The sequence below is a fragment of the Paroedura picta genome, chromosome 2 (assembly GCF_049243985.1).
Source record: "Paroedura picta isolate Pp20150507F chromosome 2, Ppicta_v3.0, whole genome shotgun sequence".
NCBI classification, from domain to species: domain Eukaryota; kingdom Metazoa; phylum Chordata; class Lepidosauria; order Squamata; family Gekkonidae; genus Paroedura; species Paroedura picta.
In genome coordinates this window covers 38464076-38483430 of record NC_135370.1, presented here as the reverse complement: position 1 = coordinate 38483430, position 19355 = coordinate 38464076, and the positions used below count along the sequence as shown (strand labels likewise).

Here is a 19355-nt window from a genome sequence, read left to right as displayed (position 1 = left end):
AATCCCATTACTAGTTCCTTTGATACAACCTGGGATTACCGCTTCTCAAGAAGAAGCTTGGAAAACTTATTTTATTTATTTATAGTGAGATTTATACTACCCATGAGATTTATACTACTGCCATTCCCAAGAACTGGCTTGCGGTGGTTTATAATATCGTCATATAAATCATACCTAGTAATATATCCTCATAAAATCCCATTGAAAAAACAACATGGAAACATAATACTAAAATGTACATTTCAAAATATACATTTCAAATGCCTCTAGAGCCATCAGGAAACCCTAGGGCAGCGGTTCTCAACCTGGGGGTCGTAACCCCCCCCGACAGGTCACTTGGCCCCTTCCCCAGGGTCGCCAGGTTGCCTGCCGTGGCGGTGGACAGCTGCAGGTGGTGGCAGGTGGTGGTGGCAGCGGGCAGAGGTGGCAGAGCCATAACAATGGCCGCCTCCACGCCGTCTTGATTGTTGTGCACCTGCGTGCGCACGTGGCCACCGCACCAGGTGCCGCCGAAGTAGGGGTCGTGGCGAAGAAAAGGTTAAGAACCGCTGCCCTAGGGATTCAAAAAACCCTGGTTGAGACAGCCTGGCGTAGCAATGTCAAAGCAAGACAAACAGATGTGGTGTGCCGTTGCCTGCCTCTGTGTAACATCCCTGGGCTCCTTTGGTGGCCTCCCATCCAAATAGTAACCAGGGCTGACCTGCTTAACTTCCAAGATTAAGCAAGCCTGGGCCACCCAGATCATGGGGAAAGCAAGGTAAACAAATCTGTATGCCTGTGGATACGAGCAGTTCTTGTCTGCTCCTTCTGGCGCACACACATTTCAGCCATATTTGAAGTACAGTTTTAATTCTACTTCCAGCTGTCTTTCGATTGACGCTTCCTGTCAGTGGACGTAGATATAAAAAACCTCCAACAGGCTGTCAGTTCCTGTGTGGGTCTGAGAGCAGCTGCACTCCAAGACACAGTTGCTTCAAAGGCCCACTCAGCAGATGCTATTCTAGGCAGCCAGAATCCACGTTGTCACGAGGAAGGCTTTGGTTAGAAACCCTCGGTCCAGATCTAAAAGATCTTGAGGCCTCTTTTTTTACTTGAGTAAAAAAAAAAGAAAAAAGAAAGAGCAAGAGATAGGCATCTTAAAAATAATTTCCCCCTTCTTCCTCCTTGTAGAGCACTTTCTTTTCCTAAATTTGTTTTCTTTGGGGGGAGCCTAGTGGGAAGGGAGGAGACACGCAATCCTACTGAGGTCAGCAGGGCTAATAATTTGTCACACTGTTTGATGATTCTTTCTTAATCGTCCAGGTTGAAACTAATTTATGAGAGCTACAGAAGTAGAAGACCACTGTCTTTCTCCCCCTGTCACCTTAAAATCTGCTCTGCAAGGGCAATCAAATTGAAAACTGCAAGAACTGGGGAGCCATAATATACACCCTGCCCTGGGATCTCATAGGAACATCTAGAGGTGAAGAACATGTCCCCCAAAGAATACCGAGATCAAGCAAACAGAATCTGCTCAGGGACCCCAACCCCTAAGAGGTTAAATTGGCCTCAACCAAAGCCAGGGCTTTCTTGCTCCTGGCCACACCTGGGCCCCTCCCCTTCCCACCCCCCTCCAAGTCCATCATTGACCATTTTGGGAGGGGTGGGTGGGTTGATATGACCATATATGGTCATATCACCCAATAAATGTTTAACAAATATAAAAAGTTATTTAAAAATTAATTTACTCCCACCCATTTGGGAAACCCATCCAGGGGTGGTTGAGAAAGGCTGCCTCAAACAGTTCTGCCAGGCCTAAAAGAAGGAGCTATTCCAGCAGGCCTGTTCCTGGTGTGATCCACCTGGAACCTTTGGGGAAGGGCGGGCTGCAGTTGTAAAAATAAAGAAATAAATAGCTGCAGGGAAGCAGAGAAGCCATTCAGCATTCTTTCCCCCTGATGCCAATGCATGAGTCTACCTGTGCACACGAAAGGCACAACCTTCCACAAGAGTCGCCATGAATTTCTCCATAAATCTGTTCAATACAAGTCAGCTTTTTTGCTCTCTTAGACAAGTAAAAGACACAATGTTAACTGATCAACAATTCCAATTCCAACCATTTAAAAGATGGAATTTCTGAATATCATAAGATGCAACAACATATATAATAAGGTATCAATCAATCTTTACACCTTTATTGGCAATATACAAAGAATGTCCTGTTGACAAGGCATATAACAGCAGACATACGATGAACTTTCAGTTAATACCATAAGTGCCCTGGTGAGTAAACTGAATGATCTGTAGAAATCTAGCTACCTTCTAGTTCCATCAGGCACTGTGTCAACAAAAAGACTATAAAATCTTATTGAATCAGAGGGATTGGTCTTATTGAATTAGAGGGATTGATATTATATATATTAAGGTAAAAATATACATAGATATTCACATCGACGTGAATAGATGTGAATGGTGGACTTGGGTTTCAGTATGTTTATTCGGTCAATTGACCCATATAAATAATGCATCCATAGAAACTTCAATCAATTGCAAAAGTTGATCGATATGTGTCGTGAAAAAACACAAAAGTGTTGCTACATAAAAATATTAAGATAATAAATCAATGTATTGTTGGAAACAAATAATATGTTATTGTAGGTGGGGGGGAAGGGTTATGACATGTAAAGAAGAAGAAGGGGGAAGAAACCTCAAGGAAGTTAACTGCAGGGACAAGGAATCAATACATCTTCTCGAACAGTCCATTAGCCCAAGTGATAAGATGGCCTATCCATTACTATGGTTCGGACATTCTTTTCGATCTGATTCAAGTAGAGATGTAAAGGAATTTTGCTACCATGTTGGAAATAAGTGGGTCTTTATCCCTTAGCAGGAACTTAACTAGAATGTCACTATTATGGGATGATAAAGACGAATGTCTAGTGTAGTGGGATAGTAAAGGTAGGATTAGATATTTTTGATGCTTTCATAAAAAGGACAATATAGTAAGATATGTGAAATTGTCTCAGGCCGGGCATTGTCACAGGGGCATACACTTAGCTCCAGTGGACGATTGAGAAACCTGCCCCCGAGGGAGGCAGAGGGGAATGAGTTAAAACGTGCTCTTGAGAAGGCCCAATGGTATTTTACCATTGAGATGTTTGTGAGATATGGAGCTGGAGTATTCCCTGGCCATCCTTTCAGAGTGCTGTAGATTCTAGGAAGAATTGAGAATTCCTCCTGAGAATCTATATCAGAAAGACGTTGCCGTACGACAGCTTTGGCTGTTTTAAGGCCAAGTTCTATTCGATGGTTCGGATCAAGGCCCAGAATTTGGATTTTTTTCAATGATTGTACTATTCTATGGGAATTGTGAGGAGACTGCTAAAAATCTTGGGATTAGTCCCTTCGGATGGAGGTAAATTTTTAACCAGTAATTGATGGTTATCAGCCAGGCAACCTTCTACCTTCAGAAGGCCAGATTCTTGGTGTAGAACAACATTTGGTGTGCAGTTAGGTATTTTATAAAGATCTCTCAAAAATTTTGATTGCTCTCCTTCAAACTTGGGTTTTTATCTGCCCTTCCTTACCTTCTTTTTTTTGGGGGGGATAGAATTGGGAATTTTATTATTTCTTTGCCGCATCTATTGTCTCTTATCTGCTGTGTTTCATGTCCGTGGTTTTAAGGAGTATTTTATTGGGGGGGGGGGTTATAGAGACATTTGTAACCCGCCATGAGCCGTTGGGAGTGGCGGGTAAGAAATCTAATAAATAAATAAACAAACAAACAAACAAACAAATAAATAAATAATAAGGTTCATAGATATAATATTTTAGCTATATATTTGGATCTGTTATTTCTTGCAGTGCATATAGACACTTGTCTTGAAATAAATGAGTTTTCATCATAAAGTAACGTTTCAAGGTAAGCCTGGGTATTTATCTAATGGGAAAAGCAAAATTACTCGGTAGCTTGTTATAACAAAAGCAAGGAGAAATATGTGATTCAGTGATTCAACCGCTCCACTAGTGCAAGGACAAAATCTTCTCTCATACACAATCCCCTTCTGTCTACCATCCAATGCAGCCAACAGAACGGCTGCATATCTGGCCCAAGTAAAAGCTCTCCTGAGAAGATACACAAGTAAAATGTATGAGATATAACACCAGAAACATAACATCCCTGCTTTTCCAAGGGTGATCTTGGCAGATCGTACTGACGGTCCAGATCAGTGAATCTTTTCAGCAGTTGGATGTATCTTTTCAACACTTGTGATCGTACTGTGAGCTGCCCAGGGATACGTTCCGATGGCATCAAGCAATTCAAGCGGTTGCCGAACAAGTTTGCAGACGTCTGTCGGCTGGAAGCCAACTCCCAAATGACTGGAGGATTAGAAAAATAGTTACACAGTGAAGCAATGCTTTTGATCATCCCGTTGTAGAAGGAAGACGGGAAAGAGATAATCTCTCCCCCCCACACACACACACACAGTTAGCCAGGGACAGAAGAAATGCTTTTGATATCCACATCACAAAAGGGAAAGGAGAAGGATATCTTTCTCCCCCTTTTATCTGCAGCCCATGCACAGCTTGCATTGGGGAGGAGGGGAATCAGCTGGGCGTCTGATCACTCCCCACCCTCACCACTCCTGCTAAATTTGCTACATCTCAGGAAGCCTGGAATGCTGCAGGTTCTGGGAGGAGAGAGTAGAAGATTTCTAGCTGATTGCGTGATGTTTGGTTCTGGATCCTCCCCAAACAAAGGGGGGGGAACGAAGTACAGAACAAAATTTTCCCAGCAAGAGATCAGAAGCTGAATGATGCTTGCAAATAATCTGCTTTTGCATATAGAGGCCAAAAGGCAGCAATCAGCAATATAGCCCGTTGATTAACTGGCTGCCTGTGTACTGCTGGTGAAAAGGAAGTTAGCCAAACTGGCAGGTGTTTGAGCAGCCCTAAATCCTCACCTGGTTGCAGAAGTGCAAAAGACCCTCTGTTCTTGTCCATGTATTAAAATTAGCATATCCACACCAGGCAGCTGGCATGAGCTTCAGCACCATGGACAGCTCACTGGTTGCAGAGAGCAGATGGCTGTTCATTTCCAGACCAGAGAATTTCTCCAGCTATCAGTCTGAACAGAAAGGGCCTGTTCCAGGTTATGCCTCTTCTACAACAGTAACCTGATTTGTGAGACTCCAGAGGACATAGAATCCTAGCATCATAGAGTTGTAAGGGATCTCCAGGGTCATCTAGTCCAAACCCCTGCAGTATTGCGGGCATTCACATCTACCTGCCCACCCACAAGTGACCCCAAGTCCATCCTTTTAAAACAAAATCAGTCCAGTGGCACCTTTAAGACCAACAAAGATTTATTCAAGGCGTGAGCTTTTGAGTGCAAGCACTCTTCCTCAGACTAGTCTGAGATGGCCTTGAATAAATCTTTGTTGGTCTTAAAAGTGCCACTGGACTCTGATTTTGTTTTGCTTTGCTGCTTCAGACCAACACAGCTACCCACTTGAATCCATCCTTTTAGTAAGCCTCGGTGGTCCCCAACAAGATTGAGGAAGGGAAAGTTTGTGGTGTCCTCCAAGCCAGAATATTGATTTGGAAACTGTCGCCCCACAAAAAGTAAAGAATCTGCAGAATGTGAGCCAGTAAGAAAAGTTAGGTAATTTGGATTCTGCTGCAGTTAGAAGGACAACTGAGTATTCAATTAGACCCTGAACCTCATCCTCAGATGGATTTAATTTTGAAAATAATATTAAAATTCCTGATCCTCTGACAGATGAAGCAGAGGAAGGAATCACTAAAAAAGGTAGCATTTATTTGCTTCCATATATCGTTTCCGTAGCTATCGAACAAAACCTAGCTGTCTGCTTATATACAGGGCTATTCCCTTCTCATAAAAGAAACTCGATTTCTCCTTGATCAGTAATGCCAGATGTCTTCTTGAACAAAGGCAATATAGTTTTAGAATTGAGTGATGCGTAAAATGGACATCTGAAGAAGACGTGCTCCAGTGACTCCAACTCCCTCTGCCTACACAGGCATAACCTCTCGATTTTTGGAATTTTCCTTAAGCGCCCCTCCAAAATCGCAGGTGGTAGAACATCACCCCTTGCTAGTGTGAAAGCTCCTGTTCCTCAGGATTCATTGTTACAACCATCAGGAAAATTCATCCATCTAAAAAAGGAATGCTCCAAGGGCACAGATCCAGTGTTAGAATTTGTACAGGTGTACAGATAAATCTGCTAGAATTTGTACAGGTGTACAGATAAATCTCAGTGAGGCCAGGGCATGACAAACTGATATTCCTTTATGACATATTTCTTGGTTCAAGGTCAGGGCAAAGTCATAACACTATGCCTCTGCCATATTGTACAGCAAAAGGTTTTTAAGGCCATCTGCGGGACCACCTATCTCTTTATAGCTTTATGGCTTTTTGCTTTATAGGTTTGAATCGGTTAGTTGTCCCCAGCCCTTGGGAGGCATGCCTGGCCTTGACTAAGGTCGGGGTCTTTTCAGTCCTGATCTCGACCTGGTGGAATGAGCTCCCAGAAGAGCTAAGGGCCCTGAGAAAGCTATCACAGTTCTGCATCACCTACCTTACAGGGTGTCAGTTGTGGGGAGAGGAAAGGGAAGGCAAATGTGAGTCGATCTGAGACTCCTTTGGGTAGAGAAAAGTGGCATATAAGAACCAATTCTTACAGTTTGGTGTAATGGTTACGAGTGCGGACTTCTAATCTGGCATGCCAGGTTCGATTCTGCGCTCCCCCACATGCAACCAGCTGGGTGACCTTGGGCTCGCCACGGCACTGATAAAACTGTTCTGACCGGGCAGTGATATCAGGGCTCTCTCAGCCTCACCTACCCCACAGGGTGTCTGTTGTGGGGAGATGAATGGGAAGGCGACTGTAAGCCGCTTTGAGCCTCCTTCGGGTAGGGAAAAGCGGCATATAAGAACCAACTCTTCTTTCACTTCTTCTTCCATGGGGAAATGGTAGTCACATTAATATACGCTTCCTGTAATATAAGAATAATCCCACCATGCCATGGTTTGTTGTTTGCTCCTTATACGCTTTGTAATACTCCTTCCTGACATATACCTAAATGGTCCCAAAATCCTATCTAAAGATAAATGTATGTTTGAAAGCTACAAGCTTTCGCCTTGCAAACTCATAGAAAGATAAGTACATGTATTGATAGCATATATCACTCAAAGCCCATGATCCTCAAGCCATTCTGAAGAACGCATCCATAAACACTTTGCTCTCTGGCCCTGTTTTCAGGTAGCTATGCTTAGGGTTGAGTAGGCAGTGAGATTACTCTAATGACTATGACAGCATGTCAAAAATGTTGAAACTCCTTATTTCGTAGCGTTCATCTGACTTCAAAAAGACAAGCGCTGCATCTTTAGTTTCAGGTTGGCAGATTGAGGCTGCCAGACTTGCATATCTTTGTTACGATTTCAGTACTCCCCGCTAGAAATTCCTTGGCCTCGATATATGCTCAAATGTGGATCAAGGTGTGTCAGTTCAGGAAACATGCTTCTAGAATGGGCGTTGGTCAACAGTGCTTTGAAAAATAATTGTTTTGGTAATCCTTCCAATTCATGTCATTAGCCTTTTTAGATACTGCATCCGGATGCACTAGGGATCCAACAAATGCACATAGAATCATAGAATCATAGAGTTGGAAGGGGCCATACAGGCCATCTAGCCCAACCCCCTGCTCATCGCAGGATCAGCCCAAAGCATCCAAGAAAAGTGTGTATCCAACCTTTGCTTGAAGACTACCAGTAAGGGGGAGCCCACCACCTCCTTAGGCAGCTTATTCCTCGATTGGTATGATTACCTTGCTTGTGAAAACATTGAAAAGTCATGTCTTCTGCTTGCAAATACACATTTTCGAGAGGCAAACCAACCACTGGATTTCATTGGCAGTTCTCATTCACTCATTCCAAAACAAAAGACATATGTTGCCCATGTCCACACAACATGACAATTATGTGTGTTGGCAGTATAGATGGGCACGAACCAAGTCACATAATTTTGTTTGTGAAGAATTTTGGCTGGTCCATGGTTTGCAAAGTTCGTGAACTGCAGCTTGTCCACAAACGTCCATGAAACTTTAAGGCAGTTTGTGGAAGTTCATGAGCAAAAAGCAGTCACTTGAATCTCTGCTTTCGCCTCCCTTCAAAAGCCACCAAAACAACTGAGTAGTAGGGCAGGTTATTCCACTGGTGCAGGGCCTGACTCCTCCCAGGAGGTGCCAGGTGACTGGCCCACACCACTGTCCAAGAAAATCCTTTAAAAAGCTGAGCCACATGTAGCACTTAGCTCCATGCAGCATAGCAGTTTAAAGGGGCTTGCTTGGGTTCAGCTCCAAGCCATTTAAACCAAACAGTTTGGCTTAAATCGAGTTATTTAAATCCCTCCTTTCTGCTCCTCATGAAAAGCAGCAAAGAGCAGAAAGCATGGGTCACAGAGTATGTTTTTATTTGGCTCACAAATCCACATGAATTGGTTCAGTTCACAAATTAAGCTCTCGGTTCATATGGGTTCATGTCCAGCCGTAGTTGGAAGCATCACAGGTCATGCTTGCTTCTGATATTTGTAGTTGCCACAGGAACATAATGTCTGAAAAAGGTCTTTAATGAAAAGTGAAGCACAGGGTACAGACTGGCATAAGTAAAGGCCCAACTTTTATCCCAAGTCAGTAGGCTTATAGGCTCTTAGCATTTGTTGAAACTATAGTTCATGTCATGACAAGCATCTATATGGCTGGATCTATTCACACCTCTGGGTTCTGCATTTCATCCATTAAGCCTATTGTAAAATCACTGAATAGAAGCAGATGGCGGTTGTATAAACCAAGGTGAAACGGCATATAAAATCATTGCTTTAAAACATTTAGACCTTTTAGTCTTTGCAAAACGTGCTCAGCAGCAAATTTTACAGATGAATAACTTTGTAAATAATCCATTTCACCAGGCTGATGTTTCCCTTCTAACGAACTGCGCCTGAGCAAATAATTGTTCCCCCCACCTTCCATATTTATTTTTTGTTTGGCAAATAAATCCCGGCTCGCAGCTCACTCAGCACTTTGCCGTGACTTTTGCAAAATGTGGCGTTTGTCTGTTTCCCTGGAACTTTTCTGGGCAAATGGCATGTTTACCCCATGTCCCTGGCATGTTCGGAGTTGTGCTGTGCAGGGTGCCATTGTGGGAAATGCCAATCGCTATCTGGCATGTTTTCCTCAATGACTCATCTGCCTTCCACTAGCCTCGCCTAATTGCCCCAAAAAACATTTTGAACAGGTACACTGAGCAAACAGGCATTGCCACTACTGGGCACTGTGTGTTGTTTATATATTTTGCTTCCAAGCATTTTTCCACACACAATTTATCCACAGATGAATGCTTTTAATTGCATGTGCGCACCATCTGTTCACACGAGTAGTGTAACGTCTGAACAAGGAAGCTATGCAAGAGCATCAACGTATAGTTGGCTCTTATATGCTACTTTTCTCTACCCAAAGGAGGCTCAAAGCAGCTTACAATCGCCTTCTCTTTCCTCTCCCCACAACAGACACCCTGTGAGGGAGGTGAGGCTGAGAGATATTACTGCTTGGTCAGAACAGCTTTATCAATGCTTTGATGAGCCCAAGATCACCCCGCTGGCTGCATGTGGGGGAGCGTGGAATCAAACCCAGCTTGCCAGATGTTTGTGTGAATACAGGCATCATGAGGAAGAACCCATGGCCTGTTATATATAAAAATTTATTTGACCAACCACACTCCAGATATTTAATTTATTTTATTTGTTGTAGGTTGACCCTCTTGACAAAATTATTACTGTAGGTACAAGCAGACAATGATTCTTGATGTTTTCATTGTTAGCTAGTTATTTAGAGCAGCTGTCCCAAACCCCCGGTCCGTGGACCGGGACTGGTCCGTAGATCAGTCGGTACCAGGCCATGGCTCCTCCTCGGCTGCTGCCTCGGGGCTGCCCTGCCACTCTGCCGCCAGCTCAACTTTGGTGCTCTCCAGTGGTCGCCATGGCTGGGGCTTTGCCTCGGCTTGGCAATGCGCAGCTGCTGCTGGCAGCACCCCCAAGTGGGCGGTGGGAAGTCAGGGGCGCCGGCAGGAAAGCAAGTGGAACAGGGGCTCAGGCGGTGGCAGAGTCCCTCAGCAAAAGACTACCTCCCCCCCGGGCCTCAGTAAGATTGCCAAACATTGACCAGTCCCCAGTGATAAAAAGGTTGGGGACCACTGATTTAGAGCAAGATCTTCTGTCAGACCACTGATTTAGAGCATAGGCATGCTGCCTCTTCAGAAGCTGTTTGAAGTAGCTGACAAGAATAAAAAACATGCAAATTCAGTTTTAAGAAGGTCAATAAAACATGCTAAGTCAATATAGAACACGTCAGTTAAAAACATGCCAAACTGATGAAAACAAGTCAATAAAAGCAGGCCAATCCAGTTTTCAGAAGGTTAATAAAAACATGCAAGGGCATCAAAGTGGCATAAAATAAACAGAGCAACTAAACTGATATTGATAAAACAGGCACAGGGCAGACCTTAAAACAGCTCAGCAAGGTGGGTTCCCTTTGTTAAAAGCCTGGGTACAGAGAAGTGTTTTGGCCTGCCCTGATGCCTAAAGGTATGTAAGGTAGTTACCAGGTGAATTTCAAAAACGCTGCATGCAAGGTGCCACCACTAAAAAGACTCTGTCACTGATCACCCCAGATCTTCCCTCCGTAGGCAGGGAAATAGAAAGGAAGACGTAAGAAGAGGATCATAACAGGCAGGCAGGGCAATAATCTCAGCAGGATCAGGATTCCTCTTGGCTTCAAGTCCTATACATCATAACTAGAAAAGGCACTGAGACACCCATTTATATATTATTCTATTATCTAGGTGGGAAAGCATAAGAACAGATATAAGAAGAAAAGCTGGGGTTTTGTACCCCATTCTTCACAACCCCGAAGGAGTCTCAAAGCAGCTTACAATCGTCTTCCTTTCCTCTTCCTACAACAGGCAGCTGTGACGTAGGTGAGGCTAACCGAGCTCCAAGGTCTCCCAGCTGGCTGCCTGTGGAGGAGGAATGGGGAATCAAACCCAGTTCTCCAGATTAGAGGCCACCACTCGTAAGCACAACACCCAACTGGCTAGTTGCTCTCCTTCAGACTCACCTACTTCATGGGGTGTTGATTGTAAGAATAGATGGTGGAGGAGGGAATGGTACTATAGACCACTTTGATTCCCCACTGAGGAGAAAAGTGGTACTTAAATAGCGAACTGAATAATACAAAGACTTTACTGAAGGAACTTAGAAGCAGGAATCAAAGGTGTAAGCTCTGCTCGTTTAGCTGCTCCTAAATCCAACCATTGATAGATCATAGATGCCTTAACTCAAGGTGACCAGATTGTCTCATTTTTGGAGGGACAGCTGGGGGGCACCTGGCAAATTGTACTTATGTTGAAATTAAAATATATACATGACAATACTATTTTTGCGTTCTATGCATTCTATGAAACTTTTTGTTGCTGCATATAGACCAAATTTTTAATCAAGAACCAAATTTTAAATCAAATTTTTAATCAAGCCAATGGTGTCCTGCTTTACCAATGTTGACATCTGGTTGCCTTATCTTAACTACTTGCTAAGTTTCATTTGATGGGATGGCTTTGGACAACAAATAAAATGCAATACAAGTAAAATGCACAAAACCACCCAAGTCCTCAACCCCAACAAGCTAGCCATAAACCAAAAACCCTCCCTTCCCCATCTACCAAATTTCCAGGGATGAGGTTACCAATAGAAGACACTGGAGGAAAGGCAAGATCTTCTGTCAGTCCAGCCTCAACCAAATGCCTGGCAGAAGAGCTCTGTCTTGCAGGCCCTGTGGAACAGAGTCCTTAGCTCTTCTGGGAGCTCATTCCACCAGGCAGGGGCCAGTTCCAAAAAAGGCCCTGGCTTTAGTCAAGGCCATGCAAGCTTCACATGAGTCAGGGATCACCATCCTGGGACTGCAAAGGGCTGATGAATCTGTAGCAAAGACTCAGGGGGAGAAACATGTCCAAATTTCTACAAAGAGGCATATTGAGACCCGGCTGAGACCTGCAGAAGAATGTTATGGTAGAATTCCATAGTGGTAGACTATTGTAAAAGTTCAGACTGCAGATAAGGAATGTTCACCCACATAAAAACCTCCAGTAAATAACCACCATAAAAAATATAGGAGCACAACTAAGAGAAAAATTCTAGGCCAGTCTGCTCCCTGCTGTACCAATTTTCATTAAATGAAAGGTGCACAAAGAAGATGGTGTGTGTTTTTTACACAAGGCAACAGATAAAAATGTGCCACACACACCTCCAAGCCTAAGTGACCCATCTGTTCTACCCCTGCAGGACTCTTCCATTTCATTACCACTTCATTCAGCTACAGTCTTCATATCCTGGGAGATGCTGGGATTTTTCCATTTGCTTCAAAGGTGCAGAAAATCACAAGTTCTGCTCAGGATCGCAGTAAATATACGGCAGTGAGCACTAGACGCGGTTAAGGAAGTTGCAGCCGTTTGGAGCATCACAGTATTTGTGATTGGGAAGGAAGATGGAGGCTTGCGAAACATTTTAGCAATGCCGTTTTGTGCAGCCAGGATGTGGCACACAAAACTTGCAGTGAATTTGACCAAACACAGTCCAGAGCCCTTTCCAGAAAGCTAATTGCCTGGTAATGAAAGGAGTGAGGGTAATGAAGAGATGGCCACAGAAGTGAGTGCTGGCAATGGCCACCATTCCTTCTGTGCAGTCTCTTCCAGCAGAGCTTGTCCAAGGCTGATCCTGCATTAAGCAGGCCTCTATGAGTCCATTGAGCAGTGGTGGTCCCATCTACCTGGTGCTTTAGAATATTCCAAAGCAGAAAACTGGATAAAGTTGTTCTGCTCCATTCAGATCTGGATTCCAGGCACAGGGGCTAAGGCAGAGTCTGTCCAAAGCCTTCTCTTGTCCAGTATTGTTGGATGAGCTTCAGGTGTCAACACACAAGGCTAACACCAAGAGCCAGCTTGGTGTAGTGGTTAGGGCTGCGGACGTCTAATCTGGAGAGCCGGGTTTGATTCCCTGCTCCTCCTCCATGTGCAGCCAGCTAGGTGACCTTGGGCTCACCACAGCACTGATAAAGCTGTTCTGACTGAGCAGGAATATCAGGGCTCTCTCAGCCTCACCCACTTCACAGGGTGTCTGTTGTGGGGAGAGGAAAGGGAAGGCAAATGTGAGTCAATTTGAGACTTCTTTGGGTAGAGAAAAGCGGCATATAAGAACGAATCTTCTTCTTCTTCTTCTTCTTCTTCTTCTGGCAATGTATTTGGAGTTGCTGCTTGGCTGTCCAGTTTGGGCTGGCGAAGGCCTGCTGGGAATGGTTATTAAACTCCATCTTCAATATAGCGGATGCATCGTTGCATAAAGAACTGACACCAGATGTCCTTGAAGTGGTAATTTAAAGATGTCTTTCTAATTCCTTCCCTTGGGATTAGGAAATATCAAACCGATTCTATTTTGTCATTTCTGGCCAAAAGCATCCGATCGCTTCCAGATGATTCTGGACAAGACTAAAAATCCAGATCTGCTATAGTCTGATTTCCAGATGGTGTTCAAGGTGGAATCAATCCAAGTCACCCTGGTAGATGGCCAGTGGGAAGACATGTTGTTTGTCCAGGATTGCTCCATAGCTTCTCCTGACAAAATTCTAGTTCAGTGATTAAGATCAACAAAATTCCCTTTAAAAAAATTGGTACATGACAAAGCTTTTTCTGACACACTTGGGAATGCACTGGTGATTGAGAGCTGGGCAAAAGCAGATTGTGGTGGCCTCTGGAAGTGCATATTTTATCAGAAATCAGAAAACTTTGCATTAGAAGGACTAGTTGGAGCAGCACTTAACAGATGGTTCTTTGCTAGCCCTTTGATTTTATGCACAAGTGCATTTCTCATAACAATTTGACCACTGAGGAAGACACCTCAGTGTCAAAACGCATTTGGTCCGTTCTATCTTGGTTTATTCCATGTGTAGTTAGAAATAGGATATTTTAAAATTATGATGACTATGTTTTTAATAAGTTGAATTAGTGCACTTTATGTAATAATTTTTTTAATTAAAAATTCTTTTTGCAGCTCAGTCTTTGGGTTCCTAACTTTTCTGGCTGGGTTGGGTTTGGGTTTCCCTTGTTGGCTTTGCCTTCCTTGAAGGAGCAGCCTGGGTAGAGTCAGAGTACCTTTACTGGCATACAAATGGCAAAGCGCAAAACTAAACTTTTAAACAGTTTCCATTACAGATCCCATAATGGAAAGATTTTCATTTACAATGGCCGGCAAAGACTCAGCTACTTTGGTGCCAGTTTGGTGTAGTGGTTAGGAGTGCGAGCCAGTTTGGTGTAGTGGTTAGGAGTGCGGACTTCTAATCTGGCATGCCGGGTTCGATTCTGCACTCCCCCACATGCAGCCAGCTGGGTGACCTTGGGCTCGCCATGGCACTGATAAAACTGTTCTGACCGAGCAGTGATATCAGGGCTCTCTCAGCCTCACCCACCCCACAGGGTGTCTGTTGTGGGGAGAGGAATGGGAAGGCGACTGTAAGCCGCTTTGAGCCTCCTTCGGGTAGGGAAAAGCGGCATATAAGAACCAACTCTTCTTCTTCTTCTTCTTCTTTTACAATTATGGCCGAGTCCCTCACATTTAGTATAGTTTTAAACCAATGTTTCTTATTGGCACAGAAAGATCTCAGCTTCTTCAAATATGCAGCTAACGGACAACGATGCAGAGCAAACGTGGGGCATCCCAAGAGTATGTGGAGTAACATGCCAGGGACATTACACCCATGCAAACAGTGTCTCCCCTGAGGAGGGATCTTCAAACATCTGTCTTGCATGACATTTGAGGGAAAGATGTTCAGGCGAGCTAGTAGAAATGCTCTTTTTTAATGGGGAGCAGCCAGTGTACACACAGCGTTCCTATTGAAAAGTAGGCAGAGAATCATCAGTAACAAACAGAGCGCCTTGAGGGCAGCTAGAATTATAGGATGGAGAGAGGGATTTATTGCACGCTCTGAGGTAATTGAGTCTCGGAATCCGCTGGGCGTCCTGAGCCCCAGTGAGGAAAGCGGCAACCTCATCTGCTTAGCTCCGCCCCTTCATCTGCATAGCCTTCCCCCTCCCCCATTCTTCTAGCTCAGGGGTAGTCAAACTGCGGCCCTCCAGATGTCCATGGACTACAATTCCCAGAAGCCCCTGCCAGCATTCGCTGGCAGGGGCTTCTGGGAATTGTGGTCCATGGACATCTGGAGGGCCGCAGTTTGACTACCCCTGTTCTAGCTTGATCTTGCCAGTTATTTAGAAGAAGAGTTGGTTTTTACTACCAGAAGAAGTCTCAAAGCGGCTTACAACTGCCTTCCCTTCCTCTTCCCACAATAGACACCCTGTGAGGTAATGAGGCTGAGAGAGCCCTGATAGGACTGCGCTGTGAGAACAGCACTATCAGGACTGTGATGAGCCCGAGGTGGCTTCATGTCGGCGAGCAGAGAATCAAACCGCCTCAACACATTTGAAGCTGTCACTCTTAACCACTGCACCATGCTGGCCTCTGTTTATTTATCATGTGGCGTGTAGCCAGGAGATTTGAGGGTTGTCTGGTAGCCAGGCTAGGGATGTTCGGAGGTGGCATGCCATTTCCTGCCTCTATGCCATGCCCCCTAGTCTTCCTTGGGGGAGGTCTCCCATCCGAATATTAGCCAGGGCCGATCCTGCTTAGCTTCTGAGATCTGTCGGGATGAGGCTTCCCTGATCTTTCTGTTGTCTGATGGGATGTGGAGCCTGGCTTTTATTAGACAGCTGTAGGAACAGCTGTATAAAGGCAAGAGGGCTTTTCCACTGTTATTCCATTACACTGCCTGAAAATTATAGTCATTATAAAATTGAGACAATTTATCCTGCTGGCATGGAATTCAGCACAGAGAATCTGCCACAGGACAGGCATAATTGTGTTAAATTTCAGAAAGATCAGCTGGAGTGGAAGAGTCAGTGCAATATTAAAAAAAAATAGTGCTTCGATGTGCAAACTTCTTAGATTGCCAACCCCGAGCACACCTTCAGGTTTCCACATCCTGATTTAAGTGCTGTCAGAAATTCAACACGTTCTTTTCTGCATTCATGAGAATCTATTAGGTGTGCATTTTCTGCTGACACAGCATGGTGGACATTTTGACATAAATTTCCCTTGCCTTTTGTTTGGTGCACAAATAAACATTGTTATAATTATTTTAATACGAACGTGGATTATTTATTTATTTATTTATTTGGCCCTAGAACATCGGTTCTCAACTGCTCCCATGCCATGACCCCAATTGCGGTTGCGGCAGCGATGGCGTGCACATGCATGCAGATAGCATGCACAATCATGCAGGTAGCATGCACACACGCGCAGGCAGCATGCATGTGCAAGCGTGCGCATGCGCACAATGGGGAGGCAGCATGGAGGTGGCCATTGAAATTGCTTTCCTGCTGCCCGCCCTCACCCGCCGCCCGCCTATCACTGCTGCTGCCTGCTCCCAGCTGCCGCCCCCGGCCGCTGGCCCAGCCACTGCTGCTGCCACCGCCCTGGCTGCCGCCCCAGCGGCGGCAACCAACCAGAGGACCCACACCAAGGAGCCAGGCAACCTCAAATGGGGTTGCGACCCCTAGGTTGAAAACCACTGCCCTAGAATGTGAATAAAGAAATGGGCTTCTCAAAGACCAATTATGCACGGCAGCAGCCACACGAGGCCATTGCCAGAACGTTGTGGTGGAGCACCATGCTCCACCATTTATGGGCGATGAATGGGAGATGCAGTAAAGTGGCTCAAGCTGCTTTCTGCATACCTACAAGAGACACATTTTGGTGATGGACCAGCTCTGTGCTGAAATGTGTCCCCCCAGGGAACGCCACTGCATCGGAATGGTTCAGCTGGGGGGAGCAGCGGGGGGGGGGGCAATTCCACCTTCCTGCAAAATAGCACGCAAAGCCCACATCGACCTCATTGTACCATGCAATGCTGTAGAGATGAGTGGGGCATATTTGTCCCCCCCCCTCCCCAGCCACCATAGCACAGGAAGGAGCCGGGACTCGAAGGCTCAGTTCTTCCTGTGTGCATGGGCCTGCCAGAGCTTAGTCTCTGATTGTGGCCACGGCAAAAAAAGGAACGCTAAAAACTCAGCGTTCCCTTGGTGCAGGCCATTGGAAACCCTACATGGGGATGGGGCCAGGATGGCGGCAACATCATTCATAAGCAGGGATTAGTCCTGCTCCATGCCACCGCTAGCCTGGCCTTTCTTCCCCATGCATAATTGTTCAAACTCTCCCCCCCTCCACCATTTGAAGAAGAGAAGGAGGAGGAGGAGTTGGTTTTTCTATGCCACTTTTCTCTACCAGAAGGAGCCTCAAAGTGGCTTAGAATCACCTTCTCTTCCTCTCCCCATAACAGACACCCTGTGAGGGAGGTGAGGCTGAGAGAGCCCTGATATCACTGTTCGGTCAGAACAGCTTTATCAGTGCGTGGCCAGCCCAAGGTCACCCAACTGGCTGCATGCAGAGGAGGAGCAGGGAATCAAACCCTGCTCAACAGATTAGAAGTCCGCACTCCTAACCACCATACCAAGCTGGCTGTTTTGCTAAAGTTCCAGAACAATTTTCTTCCTTGGAAGGTTCTGGCTCTTTTATTCAAAGGAATGCCTTTTAAGAAATTATTTTTTTCCCCAATTGTTATATCATTGTTTCCCATGCTGCTTTTGTTTTGTTTTTCAAACTGTCATTTGGAAATGGCTGAGAATCTACGTAACAAAATGGGAATCGAAGCCAAATAAAGCAGTAATCGACAAAAAGAGAGAGAGAGAGAGAGAGAGGGGAAAGAGATTCTTCTTCATCTGAAAAAAAAACATTAGGATCCCCAGAATGAGTTTGGGTGAAAACTCCGCATTTCACATTTCATTGCTTCTGTCGAAGCCTATTCTTCTGCCGTACATTAACAGTTTCAGGTTTAAGCACAAGTGATTCAATACAGAATAAAGAAAGACTTTTCATTTCTTGACAAGGGGCCATTGGGGGGAAGGCGAAGTTGTTGAAGTTGTACCAAATTAAATCTTGCAAGCTGTTTACTAACAAATAGCTTTTTAAGTGTTTTTCTCTTGGCATTACCTGTCTGTGCGCCCCACACTCCTTCCCCAGAGGCATGTGATAGCACTGATTCAATGGTTGTCGCTCTCCCCCTAGTTCCACAGCTGTCTAAGTGGCCTTCGCACCTGCCGCTTCTCCTCCATGTGGGAATCTTCCCTCAGGTTCCTCTTAATGAATTACATTAAAAGCGGATTTTGTATTTGCCGAGAGATCTGTATAGGCAGACGGCTTCATTTTCCTGCGGGCTGGGAAGCAAGGGAGATTCACCTTGGCAATAGAAAGGTTTCTGGGGCATGGGTCCTAGTGACCCTTCCAAATGCAGAGCGCACAGAGCCCAGTACGTAGCATTCTGTAACATATAGCCCAGGGGTAGTCAACCTGTGGTCCTCCAGATGTCCATGGACTACAATTCCCATAAGCCCGTGCCAGCATTTGTAGTCCATGGACATCTGGAGGACCACAGGTTGACTACGCCTGATATAGCCAACCGTGTTTGGCTTCATCGTAGGGCTACAAGCGTACATTGTTAACAGTGAACTTTCAAACACCCATTAGATGACTTTCCTCCACTCTAGAGGCATTTCTGGTGGGTGCCTTCCAAGTCACAAAAGGGCAAAATTTACAGCAGCTAAGTTTTCTCGAGATGCTGCCTTGTTCAGCGCAATCATCTCTGCTGCCGACCTCTTTATTGACAGCATGGATGCCGAGCCACGCTGTGAAAAGAACCTGGCCCATGCTTCTGAAAAAAAAAAAAACGAAGTCTGTGCCAACGTCCGCCAAAAGAGAATTTTGTGATGTTCCAGCAGAGATGAGGTCAAATAAAATTCCATTGAGACGACTGGACATGCTCTCCTATAGAAGAAGAAGAGCTCGTTTTTTTATACCCTTCCCCAGGAAGTCCCAAAGTGGCTTGGAAGAAGAGTTGTTTTTATACAATTGACCACTACACCATGCTAATTACAAACACCTTTTCCTTCCTGTCCTCCCAACAGACACCCCGTGAGATTCGTGGGGCCAAAAGAGCTCTAGAAGAACTGCTCTGCAAGAATAGTTCTAAGTGAACTGAGATTAGCGCAAGGTCACCCAACTGGCTGCGTGTGGAGGAGGAGCGGGGAATGAAATCTGCTTCTCTTGATTAGAGCTCACCGTTCGTAACCGCTAAACCAAGGATTC

At 45.0% G+C, this 19355-nt stretch overlaps 1 protein-coding gene across 5 annotated transcripts in view; it reads left to right on the top strand.

The window, feature by feature from the left end:
* The window catches only part of B3GALT1 (beta-1,3-galactosyltransferase 1), a 504258-nt gene that overhangs the window by 298063 nt on the left and 186840 nt on the right, over positions 1 to 19355 (top strand). The window lies entirely within an intron of this gene.